Here is a 15,206-nt window from a genome sequence, read left to right as displayed (position 1 = left end):
TAAATAAACAAAATCAGAAATGAGCGAAGAGAAATAACAAGACTCTGCAGAAATACAACAGATTATAAGAGAATACTACAAAAAACTATATGCCAACAGAATGGATAACCTAGAGGAAATGGATAAATTCTTGGACTCCTACAATCTCCCAAAGCTCACTCAAGAAGAGGCAGACAATTTGAACAGACCAATCACAAGGAAAGAGATTGAAACAGCAATCAAAAACATCCCAAAGAATAAAACCCCAGGACCAGATGGTTTTCCTGGGGAATTCTACCAAACTTTCAGAGAGGATTTAATACCTATCCTTTTCAAGCTATTCCAAAAAATTAGGGAAGATGGAACACTTCCTAACACATTCTATGAGGCCAACATCACGCTGATACCAAAACCTGACAAGGACTTCACGAAAAAAGAGAACTACAGGCCAATATCACTGATGAACATAGATGCAAAAATTCTAAACAAAATTTTGGCAACCAGAATTCAGCAATTCATGAAAAGAATCATACATCAGGATCAGGTGGGATTCATACCAGGGACACAGGGATGGTTCAACATCCACAAATCAATCAACGTGATACACCACATAACAAACTGAGGAATAAAAACCACATGATCATCTCAATAGATGCAGAGAAGGCATTTGACAAGATCCAACAGCCATTTATGATAAAAACTCTGAACAAAATGGGCATAGAAGGAAACTACCTCAACATAATAAAGGCCATATATGACAAACCCATAGCCAACATCATACTCAATGGGCAAAAACTGAACCCCATCCCCCTGAAAACAGGAACGAGACAAGGATGCCCTCTAGCACCACTCTTATTTAACATAGTACTGGAGGTCCTGGCCAGAGCAATCAGGCAAGAAAAAGGAATAAAAGGAATCCAAATAGAGAGGGAAGAAGTGAAACTCTCGCTGTTTGCAGACGACATGATCTTATATATAGAAAACCCCAAAGAATCCATTGGAAAACTCTTAGAAGTAATCAACAACTACAGCAAAGTTGCAGGGTATAAAATCAATTTGCATAAATCAGTAGCATTTCTATACTCCAGTAATGAACCAACAGAAAAAGAACTCAAGAATACAATACCATTCACAATCGCAACAAAAAGAATAAAATACCTTGGGGTAAATTTAACTAAGGAAGTGAAGGACCTATATAATGAAAATTACAAGGCCTTTCTGAGAGAATTGGATGACGACATAAGAAGATGGAAAGACATTCCATGTACATGGATTGGAAGAACAAACATAGTTAAAATGTCTGTTCTACCTAAAGCAATCTACAGATTCACCGCCATCCCAATCAGAATCCCAATGACATTCTTTACAGAATTAGAACAAAGAATCCTAAAATTCATATGGGGCAACAAAAGACCCCGAATTTCTAAGAAAAAAGAACAAAACGGGAGGCATCACAATCCCTGACTTCAAAACATACTACAAAGCTACAGTAATCAAAACAGCATGGTACTGGTACAAAAACAGGTGCACAGATCAATGGAACAGAATTGAAAGCCCAGAAATAAAACCACACATCTATGGACAGCTTATCTTTGACAAAGGAGCTGAGGGCATACAATGGAGAAAAGAAAGCCTTTTCAACAAATGGTGCTGGGAAAACTGGAAAGCCACATGTGAAAGAATGAAAATTGACCATTCTTTTTCACCATTCACCAAAATAACCTCAAAATGGATCAAAGACCTAAAGGTGAGACCTGAAACCATAAGGCTTCTGGAAGAAAACGTAGGCAGTACACTCTTTGACATCAGTATTAAAAGGATCTTTTCGGACACCATGCCTTCTCAGAGAAGGGAAACAATAGAAAGAATAAACAAATGGGACTTCATCAGATTAAAGAGCTTCTTCAAGGCAAATGAAAGCAGGATTGAAACAAAAAAACAACCCACTAACTGGGAAAAAATATTTGCAAGTCATATATATGACAAAGGCTTAATATCCATAATATATAAAGAACTCTCACAACTCAACAACAAAACATCAAACAACCCAATCAAAAAATGGGCTGGAGACATGAACAGACATTTCTCCAAAGAAGATATACTGATGGCCAATAGGCACATGAAAAGATGCTCATCATCGCTGATCATCAGGGAAATGCAAATCAAAACTACACTAAGATATCATCTTATACCCGTTAGAATGACAAAAATATCTAAAACTAATAGCAACAAATGTTGGAGAGGTTACGGAGAACAAGGAACCCTCATACACTGCTGGTGGGAATGGAAACTGGTGCAGCCACTATGGAAACCAGTATGGAGATTCCTCAAAAAATTAAAAATAGAACTACCATATGATCCAGCCATCCCACTACTGGGTATTTATCCAAAGAGCTTGAAGTCAGCAATCCCAAAAGTCCTATGCACCCCAATGTTTATTGCAGCACTGTTTACAATAGCCAAGACGTGGAAGCAACCTAAGTGTCCAGCAACAGACGAATGGATAAAGAAGGTGTGGTACATATATACAATGGAATACTACTCAGCTGCAAAACAGACAAAATCATTCCATTTGCAATAACATGGATGGACCTTGAGAGAATTATGTTAAGTGAAATAAGCCAGCGAGAGAAAGATAATCTGTGTATGACTCCACTCATATGAGGAATTTAAAATTATGGACTAAGAACAGTTTAGTGGATACCAGGGGAAAGGTGGGGTGGGAGGTGGGCACAAAGGGTGAAGTGGTGCACCTACAACATGACTGACAAACATTAATGTACAATTGAAATTTCACAAGATTGTAACCTATCAATAACTCAATAAAAAAAAATTCCAGGTTCCCAGTTATTACGCAAATCCCAATAGGAGGTTGCATTTATAGTGAGGGCAGGGGAGTTGTTAGCCTCAGACTCCCTTCAGAGGAATGTCGTGAAAGGATTCGAAGGTACAGGTACTAAAAGGCTTTCAGGGCAAATGCTCATCAGCATGAAGTCCTGATGCAGCTCTAAGGGATCCAGAAATGGAAAGCCTTGAAACCCCAATATTTCTTGGCTTCTCTGAGACAGGCCCTCTGGGTCTATTAAAGTATTTTTATTGAGAAATTGCACCTTCCTTCATGTAAATGGCTAATAATCATTATTAGACAATAGAGTATTTGAGGCCTATGTGACCTGTTATGTGAACAGTGACCATCTCTGTAATATCACCCAGTAATTTCTGCAACTGACCGGCCTAGATATTGGGATGGTACAGTTGGTATAAAATATTCTGTATCACCACTTCAGCAGACCACCCACCAGTGAGTCAGTGCTGGTGCTCATCATGGAGCATGCTCTCCTGAGAGCCTGTGAATAGGAGGCTCACTCAGGCTTCCCTACGCGGACAGCCCCTTCCCCACGCCTGGGCTCTGACGACCCCCACATAGACGTCTCTCCCTACTCAGCCTCTGACTCCTGCCCCAGGCCACTCCTCAGGAGTTTGCCCTTCTCATCCTGCTCATCCATAAAGATGATTTCACACGGTAAACATTTGTATGACCAGCTGCCCTAATAGCAGTTGTGCTGTTTATATCTCATTTTCAGTGTTTAACTTAATCCTCAGGACAAGTGTAGAGCTCAGTAAGTGATAATTATTACTACAAAACAAACTTTTAGAGTTTTGTGTACTTGTCTATATGTATGTTATACATCTATAAAATTTATTCCCCAGAAATATTTAATACAGTTATGAAAACAATACTACCAGAAAAAAGTCTAAAAAATTCATGTGACCGTGAAATTATGCTGAACCTTTGTGGAGGCCTGGGGCCCTATGGCAGTCCAGCCACCAGCTGGTTAGACAAAGAATCTTGTTTACCTTCCAATACTTCTTGGTTGTCTAATGACCAGTCCTTGTAGCCCTGGGAAATGCCAAAAAGTCTGATAAAAACATGAAGGTTGCTGTTTTCTTTAACTTCTCTATTAAGCTATTTCAAGAAAGGTTTTAAAATTACTAAAGTTACTAAGCACATCAGTGATGATCTTAGTGTGGGCATAATCTTGCCTGGCCTTGGTCCTTTGGCTTTTTCGTGGCTTTACATTGGACACAGTGTTCCTGGTAGAGATCAAGGCGGGAGTAGGGAGTGCAGGAGCCTTCTTCGCTCACCAGTGTAAATTCTGTCAGTATTCAGGAAGTATTGGAAAGTTTTTTAGCTTTGATAATGGTATTGTGGTTATTTTTTTTACGTTGTTATCTTTTAGAGTATGTACTGAAATACTGATAAAATGACATTATCTGTGATTTGTTTCAAGATAATCCAGTGGAAGAATGTAAATAAAACAAAATTAGCCATAAATTGATAATTATTGAAACTGGGTAGTGAGTATTAATCGCTTTGCTTTTTTATTTGCTTGAAATTTTCCATAATGAAAAGTTTTTTAAAAATTGAGAACGCAGTTACAATCCTGTCTCTGCTACTGCACAGCTATAAGTGCTGAAGCCAATAGGATTCTTCTGAGGCTGGTGATGAGCACTGTCTGTCACCTTTCTATGGTGATTTGCCAGTACAGCTCCTCGTGTTCACTCCTCCACCCAACTGATACTCTACCCAGCTGCCTCCCTGAGCTCTGAAGAGAGAATGCCACATTCTCAAAGCAGGACATATTTGGGTCACAAAAGAAGCCTTTGCTCCATACAATTTGGCCACTAGGGCAGGAGGAACTTGCAAGGAAGCCGAGCTAGTTGTGCTGTGTCGGGCTGGCATTCTACAAGCCCAGGAGCTGAAGGGGATATGTGGAGCCCCTGAAGCTGCATTTCTGACACATGCTAATGAGCATCACTCAAGGATGTAGACAGAGTCAGCACTTCAAACTAAATTCTGATGAAATTGAACATTTGCTTAATCATCTCCCTAAGCTGCTTCTGCCTGGACGCAGAGTGCCAGTGTAAAGGGGGCATTTCCTACCTCTGACAGCTTTACAATGCCAGTTTTTAAAAAGCTGCCCACTATGCCCAGCCTCGGTGTGGGCATTTGCATTTGACACATTGTTCCTGTTAGAGAAAAGCAAATGTGTTTTCTGAATACCCAATTTCAAGCTTCTCGCCTCGCCTCCGTAATCTTCCCCAGTCTAGTTGGCAAGTAAGCCGTCATACAGGGGAGCCTAGAGAACTGTGCTGGGAGTCAGGATCATTAGGCTGACACTTGACAGCTGATTTTGTCGTGCTCACTTTAGACTCTTCCTCATCAAGGACCACCAGCCCCCAAGATGGTTGTGATCATTGCCTGTTGGTGAAATGAGGTCTTTCTCTAGCGCGTCAATTGGCTTTGAGTGCATGTAGTTGCGTCTCTCGGTTGGTTATGAGGTCAGAGCTAAGGAGGCCAACAACAGAGATGTTCCTCATGAAGACGGATTAATGTCTCGGTTCCCTAAGACCAGCCACTCATCTTGAAGACACAGGCCAGTACTTCAAAACTGCGCTTATGCCCCCGCCCCGCTGGCCCTGTCCACAGCAGCCCTTCCGATCTTGAATCAAGGCCAGTCATTCAAGCCCAAGACCTGAGTCGGTTTTATTTCTCCATCTTTCTCATTTTCCATATGCTATTGGTCAGCGAGTCTTGCTTTTACCTCTGTTTCCCTGCCTTCATTCACTCATTTAATCATTCAATTTCCACAAATATTTACTGAGCGCTTGCTGTTTGCCAGACACAGTGGTACCCTCTGGGGATACCACGGTGAATGAGACAGTCCGACCTGATCCCTGCCTTCAGTTCGTCTGTGTTTTCCTGTCTGGGCCCAAATCACCGTGCCCAGTGCCTTTGTTCAGGCTCTCATCAGGTCTCAACTGAATCACTGCGACAGTTTCCTAACTGAGTTGTCTGCCTCAGTGTGACTCAGAGTAACCGAGTCAGTTTGTCGGTTGTCATTCTCTTATGACCAATGACAGAAACCCACCTTGAATTAGCTTAGGCGCAATAGAGGGGGTGTAGTTAATTGACTCATGTAACCAAACTGCAGGAATGGCCAGAGCACAGGTGAATCTCAGGGTCAAATGGAACCAGAAACATGGACAGTCAGGACTGCCTACCATTTCGGGCCTCTGCTTTCCTGTAAGTGTCAGCTTCATTCTTTCCACGGACCAGCCTCTTCCACTTGATGGGGAACATGGCTGTCCACAGAGCTTTCAAGCTTCACCGCTTTACAAAGATTCCTTCTTTCTAGTTGAGTTCACCTATCCCAAGGAAATGTTCTGGTTGGACCAGCTTGGGGACCTGACCTAAGGAACAGGTGGGACCTGTGTGGTAGGCAGCCTCTAAGATGGCCCCCAATGATCCCTACCTTGTGGTAGTCATGTCTTGTGTAAACCCCTACTCTTAAGTGAGGGCTGGAATGGAATACAGATGAAATAATGGACTCTCACTTCCAATATTAAGTTATAAAAAGATCGTAGCTTCCATCTTAGTCCCCCCCTCCCCGCCCTGTCTCTGTCTCTGTCTCTCTCTCTCAGCTTGTTCACTTTGGTGGCAGCCAGCTGCCGTGCTGTAAGACATGCCTGTGGAGAGGCCCTTGTGAGTGTGCTTGCAAGCAGATTCTTTAGCCCTGATTGAGCCTTGAGATGATTGCAGCCCAGGCTGACACCCTGACTGCAACCTCATTTGCATCCCCGAGCCAGAACCATCCAGCTAAGCTGTTCCTGGACCCCTGACCCAGAGAAACTGTGAGATGATAAATGTTAGTTGTTTTCAGCCACTGAATTGTGGGGTAATTTGTTACAGAGCAATGGATAACTAATGCAGTCTGTAACAAAATGAAAGCTTCTATTCAAACTACAAGAGAAGGAGCATTTCCCAGGAAAAAGAGAGGGCAGTTTTGCTGGTAAAAGAATAGATGTTCGCCACTAATCTCTCCTAGTCTCTCCTCTTTCTTACTGTGGAAGGGAGGTTTTTCTATAATGAAAAATCTGGTTATGTCACTTTCCTGCTTCAATTTCTTAAAGGTTGCTGTCACTCTTAAAATTCAAATTTGCAGCTTGATACACAAGGCCCTTCATGATTAGCACCTTCCCACCTATCAAACTTCACTGCCCCCAGTCCCCCTCAGTGCCTCCCCCCACATTTCTTAGAGTTCGAGTGTATACCACACAATCTCTTCCATGCCTTTGCATACTCTTCCTTTTATGGGCATGTCTGTTTCCTGAAAGCCCACACACTCTAACCCCTAGTCATAGGTTAAGGCTTAACTCAGGCATCACTACCTCCAGGAAGCCTTCCCTGATCACCTGACCCCTCTACTCTGCTACCTTCTGAGCTCTAGTAGCATCCTCTGTCATAGTCCTATCACACTGTGTGGAAACGTTAGGGTGGTTGTCCACCTCCTTTAACCTCTGTAGTTTGAAAGAGAACTAAACCTTTCATATGGAACTCCTAGTGCCTTACAAATGATAGGTTCTCAATATGTGCTTGTAGATTAATTAGTTAATCAAATAGCTAATTAATTGAGTTATGGGATCAAGGAGTTACTCTTACCTGCACTTGCCTGTGAATACTGGTTCTGTTATACAGTCGTGTGCCGCGTAACGACATTCCGGTCAACAGTGGACTGCATGTACACCCGTGGTCCCATCAGATTAGTACCATAGAGCCTAGGTGTGTAGTAGGCTCTACCACCTAGATTTGTGTGAGTACACTCCATGATGTCTGGATAACGACGAAATCGCCTCACGACATGTCTCTCAGAACATAGCCCTGTTGTTAAGTGATGCATGGCTGTAAGGGAGTGTGGGGCTGGGGGGTCAACTCTCACTTTTATTACCTCAACTAAGGTTTATAAGTGAATGAAATAGACACGACCCTGATCCAGGATACCCTGATGGTGCTTACGGTCAAAACTGAAACATAACGTCTTACCATTATGAAGGCTAGCATTAGGGTTCTATGAGAGAGAGCAATGTTTTGAGTTATTTGAGCTTGTGTGGGCAGAGGCCCCTCCAGGCTTGACATTTAGGCTGAGATCTGAAAGATGACAAGGAGCCAGCCAGCCGGAGCGGGGGAGTGTGCTACAGGCAGAGAATCTGCTGTGCAAAGGCCCTAAGCAGGGAAGAGGTTGGTGTGTTTGAGGAGTTTGAAGAAGACTGGCACAGGGGCTGAGAGGGAGAGTGGCACAAAATGAGGCTGGACCCGTAGGCAGGAGGCCTCATGGGTTGGGGCACAGCTCAGGACTCTGCTCGCCACCCAGGAAACCCTAGTGGGGACACATCCACTCCACCTATGCTGTTCATTCGTGCGGGCCACCTGCATCCCTGCAAGGCCGTGCACTCCCTCCTCCCTCTGCCCGGAAGGCTCCTCCCCAGGTAATCCTCGGGCTGGCTGCTGTCACTCAGGGCTTGCATCAAGCACCAACTCCTGCCCCACCTACAGTTAGCCCCTGCCTTCCTAGTAACTCAGTTGCATTGATCCTATTCATTTTCTGCATAACACCTATTAGTGTCTTGGAATAATCTTGTGCATCTTTTAGTTTACTTGTTTTTCTGTCCCTCTAGAAGACATGCTCTATGAGGTGAGGGCCCTTGTTTGCATTGCCTCCTGCTATATCCCCTGTGCCTGGACCACTGCTTGGTATGGAGTAGTAGATGAATATTTAAAGCACTGATTCATTCAATTAGCCAACAGGTTTTTAATATCTATCATTACCAGACCCAATGCCAGGTTCCAGGACAAAACAGACGTGTTTCCACCCAGAACCTCGACTCAAGGCTGGCTTCATGGGTGTGTAAACTGTGCAGTGGGATGGGGCCCTGTGCTTAGAAGGCCCCCACACCTGGTTTAATACTCTGCTGTCATCGTTTTGAAATTCCCCTATTGAAACCCATATTTTCATTTTGCACTAAACCCCACAAATTCTGTAGTCAGCCCTATCCTGATGATAATTCCAGAAAGCTCCTCAGCACATTCAGATTTGGAAATAACTTAGGGACAAGTCAGCAGACCCTGCAGACTATTGTTAATAACTTTAACAGGACTGCCTTCTATGTTGAAAGCTACGTAGAGTAAGTGGTTTACAGAGATAGAACAGTTTAAGAATATAATTCTGGGAGTCAGACATCCTTGGAGTCCAGGCCCTGCCATTTCCTAGCTGTGTGACTTTGAGTGAGTCACACAATATCTCTGAACCTTAGTTTCCTCATTACAAATGGAAATAATAATAGTGTCTACCCCACAGAGTTGGCTTGAGAATTAAACAAAATAATACTTAAAACACTTAGGTCAGGCTCTAGGTGTCCTGAAAGTGGGTTCCATTGCCCAGCCACCCACTCCCTTCTTTGCTCTCCCTTCCTTTGGCTCCTTCCACTCCCTGTACACTCCTGGGGTGGAAAATCTGGGTCAAAGTGAGTGGCTGCTAAGTGAGAAGAATATTGAGGAGAAAAACCAAGGAATTATAGCCTTCAGGGAAGCAGTAACATCTTACTTAAAAATTGGTTGAGCATAGACTTTGTAGATGTTTGCAATTTGTATGCAAATAAACTGAAGACTCCTACAGCCTGAGCTGAGACATAGCCCTGGGCAGAAACTTCAAGAAGACCATGGCTTGGACCACAGAGAAGCCTTCATCAGTTTCTCTTTGCTGCACATTTAAACTAAAACCTTAGGTAATCCCAAAGCTGCAGTTTTCCTTGCTGTAGCATTAACAGCTTCATTGCTATGTAAGGCAGTTTCCTACAAGGTAGGCGCATCCCCATCTGTATTTGCGGCATCGTCTCCGCCGTCCAGTCCTTGTTCTCACACTCATTGTCTGTTTAATCAGGCACTGATTGGGCATCACCTTGCAAATACTGGGTCTCCTGGGCCTGAGGGAAAGGAATTTTCACTGGTCAAACCTCACCAGATTCCTGAAACCCCACATCAACAACCGGATTAGAAGAGAAAGGTGAGGACAAACCGACATGCCTCCCGAGCCCTGCGTCTGCAGGCTGAGGGAGGACCGCGGTTCCACTGCACTTACTTGGTCATCCAGCGCCCAGTTGTTGAGCACCTGCCATGTGCTGGGCGGGGCACTAGGTGCTGTGGACAAGTCCTTTTCTTCGTGCAGTTTGCAATGTAGTGGGCGCACAGAGAAGTACAGGCGATTCCAGTACAACCCTGATGTGAGGTAAAGGGGGACGTGTGCACACCGGGAATCCCCCAGGAAGGCTCCCGACCCAGTGGCTAGGGACCGAGGTGGAGAATCTCAGGGAAACCCCAGGCATTCTTGCCCATGAATTCCATCTGCTTGTCCCTCTCTCAGAGCCACGCCTGACAGGACTCCTCTGTCTGCAAAGCCGACAAGCCTGACATGTGCCTGTCTTGAACACATACCCCCTTTTGGAGTCCTGGGGACCCTGGGGCCGGGACTGGGGCTGGGGTTGGAGTCAAGGCCTTCCCACAGAGGCTCCTTTGCCTCACACAGAGCTACACTTGTTCACTCATTCATTAACAAATACATTGACCATGTCTTCTGTGTCAAGCTCTGGTGGTCCTGCCGCGAACAAGACAAATACTTCTCCCATCAAAGAGTTTGGGCTCTCCTTTGGGGACTGTATTCCTTTTTCTTTATTTATTCCAGCCCATTCACAGATGTGGCCTTGTTCAAATCTCACAACATCCCTAAGAAGTATTATCCCTGTTTCACTAGTGAGGGGACCGAGGTTCAGAGAGGCAAGGTAACTTGCCGGCAGGCTGCCCAGCAAGTGAGAGAAGCAGCCAGGCTTTGGCCTATTTGGCTCCACAGCCTCTGCTCTTTCTGCCCTGCCAGGCAGGATGGACCCTGGGCTGGGAAGGAGCCTCCCCACCACAGCTTTCTCTATGTCATTGATAAATATCTGTGGGGCCTTCTCAACCACGTGGTTCTGTCATCCTCCCTCAGGCCTTCTGAGAGTGGCAAGGCTACATCCTGGGTGGCCTCCACAGACAGAGGCCACTGGCCGAGGACAGTCATCACAGCCCCCATCTCCTCTGCCCCATGGGGCAGGCCCAGTGATCCCTAATTCACAGCAGGCTGGGATGCAGCTGCAAGAGGGGCAGCTCTGCTCCGAAGACCCCAGACAGTCAGAGCCACTTCCTGCCTCGTGACCCTCCCTCCCGGCTCCCATCCTGGCCGTCCCCACTAGTCTGAAGATTTTCAAAGCCAGTTGGAACATCGAACTGAATCTACTGCTGAATGTACTTTCGTTGCTTCTCAAAGGGAAAAGCAGGTGCCACCAAAAAGCTTCCACAGCCAGGTCAGCGATTTCCAGCTTAGGAACCAAGTGGACGCCTGCACTCCCCACCTCTTCCTTCCTGGTTGGCTTCCCACTGCCTTGGGCCGCCGTGTCTGAGCTGCAAGGCCTGATGGCTCAAGAATGTCCTCAGCAGCTGGAAAGTCCCCAGCCTTGGGCTCTAGCAGCTCTGGCCTGCCCCAGGGTCAGAGGAACACTCCGTAGTGTTCCGGCCACTGCATGTGCTTTCCAGCTTCCAAGGCCCAATCACAGACATTTTTTCATCTGAGCTTCCCCCACATCACCCCCACTTTGCAGTTGAGGACACTGAGGCTCAGGAAGCTTGAGTGGCTTACTGGAGGTCACCTGGCTCATAAATGGCTGGGCAGAGCTGGAGCAGTTGTTCTCTCACAGCAAGGCAGGAACTCTCCTCTCCACCCCTGCTGTCACAGCGTAAAGGAGCCAAGAAAGAACTCAGATGGACGCATTTGGTTATAATACATCTACAGTAAGCCCAGCTGCTTGATGAGCATGCAAAGAGGACCCAGGTGCCTGGTGAAAACTACGTGAACCCACTGGGTTCCACGAAGCACCCTCAAGTCCCCACGTCAGGGGAATGAAGCCACAGGCTCAGGCCTGCAAAAGGAGATCCACCTGAACAAGCACAAAGCTAGTGTCTGGGAGAGATAGTGCAGATCAGAGAACCTTAATGCCAGGAAGACATCTGGGGAACAGCAGCCCTGGCCGGGATGCAGGGAGAAAGCAGACGCTGCGGCAAAGCAGCCCTGGCCTGTGGGGCCAGGTCACTCAGGGGGTCTCACCCTCCAGGCTCCAGAGAAGACCCCTGGCACCAGGCAGAGCCATCAGCAGTTGCCTCTGTCACTGTGTCATGGAACGTTGTGTTCAGGGGTCTGCCGAGTCCTGGCGCTCGCCATTTCCTACTCTGTGACTTTGGGCATATTGGCCTCTCAGCCTGTTCCTGTGTTTGTAGATGATGGTAGTAGAGCCAACCCTGGCGCACCCTTCCTCTCAGGCTTCTGAGTATCGGCCATTCTGAAAGGATGTAGGGTTGGGGGGACAGGGCTCAGGCTTAGAGGTGAGACTGAGAGCTTTGCATGGGCCCTCAATTTCCTTAACTGCAAGATGGGGAAATAACAATACAAAAGTGTCAGGGTTGGTATGAGGATACGAACTAATGTGTGAAAGGCAATAAAGGGCAGTAAAGAGTGTAGACGCTGGGTCAGACCTCCTCATTTTATATCCTGGCTCCACCTCCTACTAGCCGGGTAAATCTGGGGCAAGTGTGTTAATCTCTCTGGGCTTCAATTTCCTAGTTTGTAAATAGTGATAATGAAAATACCTACCTGAGAGAGTTGTCAGGATTAAAGAAGCTAAAATGTGTGAATCTCAGTGACTGGTGATAAGTGACAGTATTGGCTGTGAATGTCATCAGTCAGATGCGCCATAGAAAGGACTTTGCCCTGTAACTCGCGGTAAAACATATGCCCATCCTGCGGGCCGGGAGGTGCAGTGCTGATGCCTTGATTAATGAATCTTCTGCGAAGCAAGCGCTTCTATAACCGAGTCAGCCATCTGTGGCTGGTGCCGGGGAAGAAACTCATAAATCACACAAAGTAGGGTTGGCATGTGGCATCTGGCTGAGCGGCAAACCTTGGCCCAGCCTCACACCCACCCACCCCGGGCCCCGAGAGATCCGTCAAGCCCAGAGCTGTGTGGGAGGCAGCCTGCTTAGCAGAGGCAAGGCCTGCGGCACATGGCATCAGCTCTCTGAGCCTTCTGTGCCAGGTGGTGACCCATGCCCTCCAGTCAGGGGACAAGGACCCATCTCCGTCACCAAACCAGTGGCTCTCAAACTTGAGTGTGCATCAGAATCCCCTGGGGCCTGTCAAACAGGGGGCTGAGCCCCACCTCCAGACTTTCTGATTCAGTAGGTCTGGGTGGGGTCCAAGAGGTTGCATTTCTGCTAAGTTTCCAGGTGATGCTGATGCTGCTGGTCTGGGACTTCGAGAACCACCGACCTACACTTCTGTGGGACTGAGTTTAAACCTCGCTATTTGTCCTTGGGCGAGTTTCTTCTCCTCACTGAGCCCCTACTTCCTCATCCGTAAAGTGGGCATACCAGAACCTACCCCATGGGGAGTGTTGGGGACCAAATGTGGGAATATCCATGGTAGCCATAGCAAGTTCTGGGCACCCAGGAAATGCTCAATCCATGTCAGCCCTCAGCATCACCAACATCTGGTTGTTGAGGGCTTAGAGACAATAAGTAGCAAGGGTGGAGTTGTGAAGATATCAAGCTTTTAAGAAGTGAGAGAAAAATGAACATATATAGACTAAGTGCTTTCTCAGTGCAATGTAATAATCCCTAAATGCAAAAATGCCTTATCACTAAAACTAACAAACAAAAGCCGACCCAGCTAAAATTTTTATTTCCTTCATTGGGCAAGCCAACATTTCCTGGGAGCGTGAGCGCCAGGCTCTGTGCTTGGCTGTGGGAAGTACAAAGCTGGAGCAGACATAGGCCCTGTTATTAAGAAGCTGCAGTCTAACAGGAAAGAGAACACAAGTAAGGACTAGAGAAGACAAGACCACATCACAGCGTAAGGAGGAAGGCGCTCACCGCGGCTGGAAAGGAACATTCAAGACGCGGAAGAAACAAGCTGGAGAGAGGCTTTGTTCAGACAGGTGGGAGGCAGCCTTTGTCTGGAAAGTGATTGGCATTCGGCCCATGAAGATGACAAGGTAGACAGTGGGAAGAACAGCAAACGCACAGACAAGAGAAGGCAGAAAGCAACTTCAGAAACAGGACACAAGTCAGTTTGCCTGGATTGCAGGGTGAACAGAGGTGGGAGCTGAGGTTGGCCTGGCTGGCTGGTGTCTGGTGCTGGACAGCCTTGACCATCAGTGGTTACGGGGCTCTTCTGAGCCCACTGCAAGTCCTCTGTGGGGAGATGCTCAGCACATCATTGTGGGCTTGATGATGTGCATGGTGAAGCTGCCACAGTGTGAGAGTCTGCATGACCCCTGAGGGGGCTCCCCAAGCTCAAACTGCTGCCCAGCGTCTGCTCACCTCCCCTGCATCCATGAGAAAGAAAGACGTCAGTCCCCCGCCCTCCACCCGACAGCTGCAGGATGGGAGCCCCGGGCCAAGGTCACGCACATATCCAGGAGGGAGCTCCCAGTGCCACTCTGCTGCTCCACCTGCTGCCCCCACCACTTACTGTGACCTGACTGAACCTTGACAGCCCCCACACTGCCACCCTCATGGAGAGCAAGGCTCTGGAGAGCAGTCATCCTGGGGCAAGGGCAGCCCTTGCCATCGCGAGCAGAGGAACCTGGAGCTCTGCAGCCTCCCAAGAGGGCTGTGTGGCCTGCAGGCCAGCACACATCGGCAAGCCTCCTGCAACGCTGGGAGCTGCCTCTAACCTGATGGTGGGAAGAGGCCCCGACGGAGGCCCCAAGCAACCTCCTCCTGGTTCTAGACCCAGAACCCCAGACCCTCCTGCCAGCCCTGGTTTCCTGTCCAACTGGAGGTTTCCTGGCTGCGGGCATTTGTCCACTGCTGCTCTCCATAAGGGGGCGCCAGTTCTGGCTCAGACCTCTGGCTCCTAGATCTGGTGCCGCCACTCATCTTGCTCCCAGGGGAAGTACAGTACGGAGCACAGGGCTGGCCTGCCTTCTCATTGGCTTCCCCTTCTTGCAGAGAGGTCGAGTGCAGCGTACTCACTGTGGAGTCTGGGCCCATCCTGACTCCCCTTCAAGGCTCCCTCTCCCTCCTGCTTCAGAATTGCAGACTCAACGTACATCTGTACCACCCGGGCCACTCGTCACACATGAGTCAGCAGGTCTGGGCCGGAGCCCAGGAATATACATGATTACAACTATCTCAAGTGATCCCAGCAGGTTATCTGGACGCACCTTGAGAGACACTTATTTGAAAGAAGAATTGTTGAAAGACAGGTCTGGTTTTCAGATGGCTTGAGGGCATCAGAGATAAC

At 47.2% G+C, this 15,206-nt stretch overlaps 1 long non-coding RNA gene across 1 annotated transcript; it reads right to left on the bottom strand.

The window, feature by feature from the left end:
- Positions 1-13,620: 13,620 nt before the first annotated feature.
- On the bottom strand, positions 13,621-15,206 carry LOC138920613 (uncharacterized). The gene is made up of 2 exons (XR_011432072.1): positions 15,127-15,206; positions 13,621-14,283 (listed from the first exon to the last, which is right to left on the bottom strand). It is a non-coding gene; the product is annotated as an uncharacterized lncRNA (long non-coding RNA).

Source organism: Equus caballus, chromosome 24 (genome assembly GCF_041296265.1).
Source record: "Equus caballus isolate H_3958 breed thoroughbred chromosome 24, TB-T2T, whole genome shotgun sequence".
Taxonomy (NCBI): domain Eukaryota; kingdom Metazoa; phylum Chordata; class Mammalia; order Perissodactyla; family Equidae; genus Equus; species Equus caballus.
The sequence above is the reverse complement of the archived record's forward strand: the minus strand, read 5'-3'. Positions and strand labels throughout refer to the sequence as shown.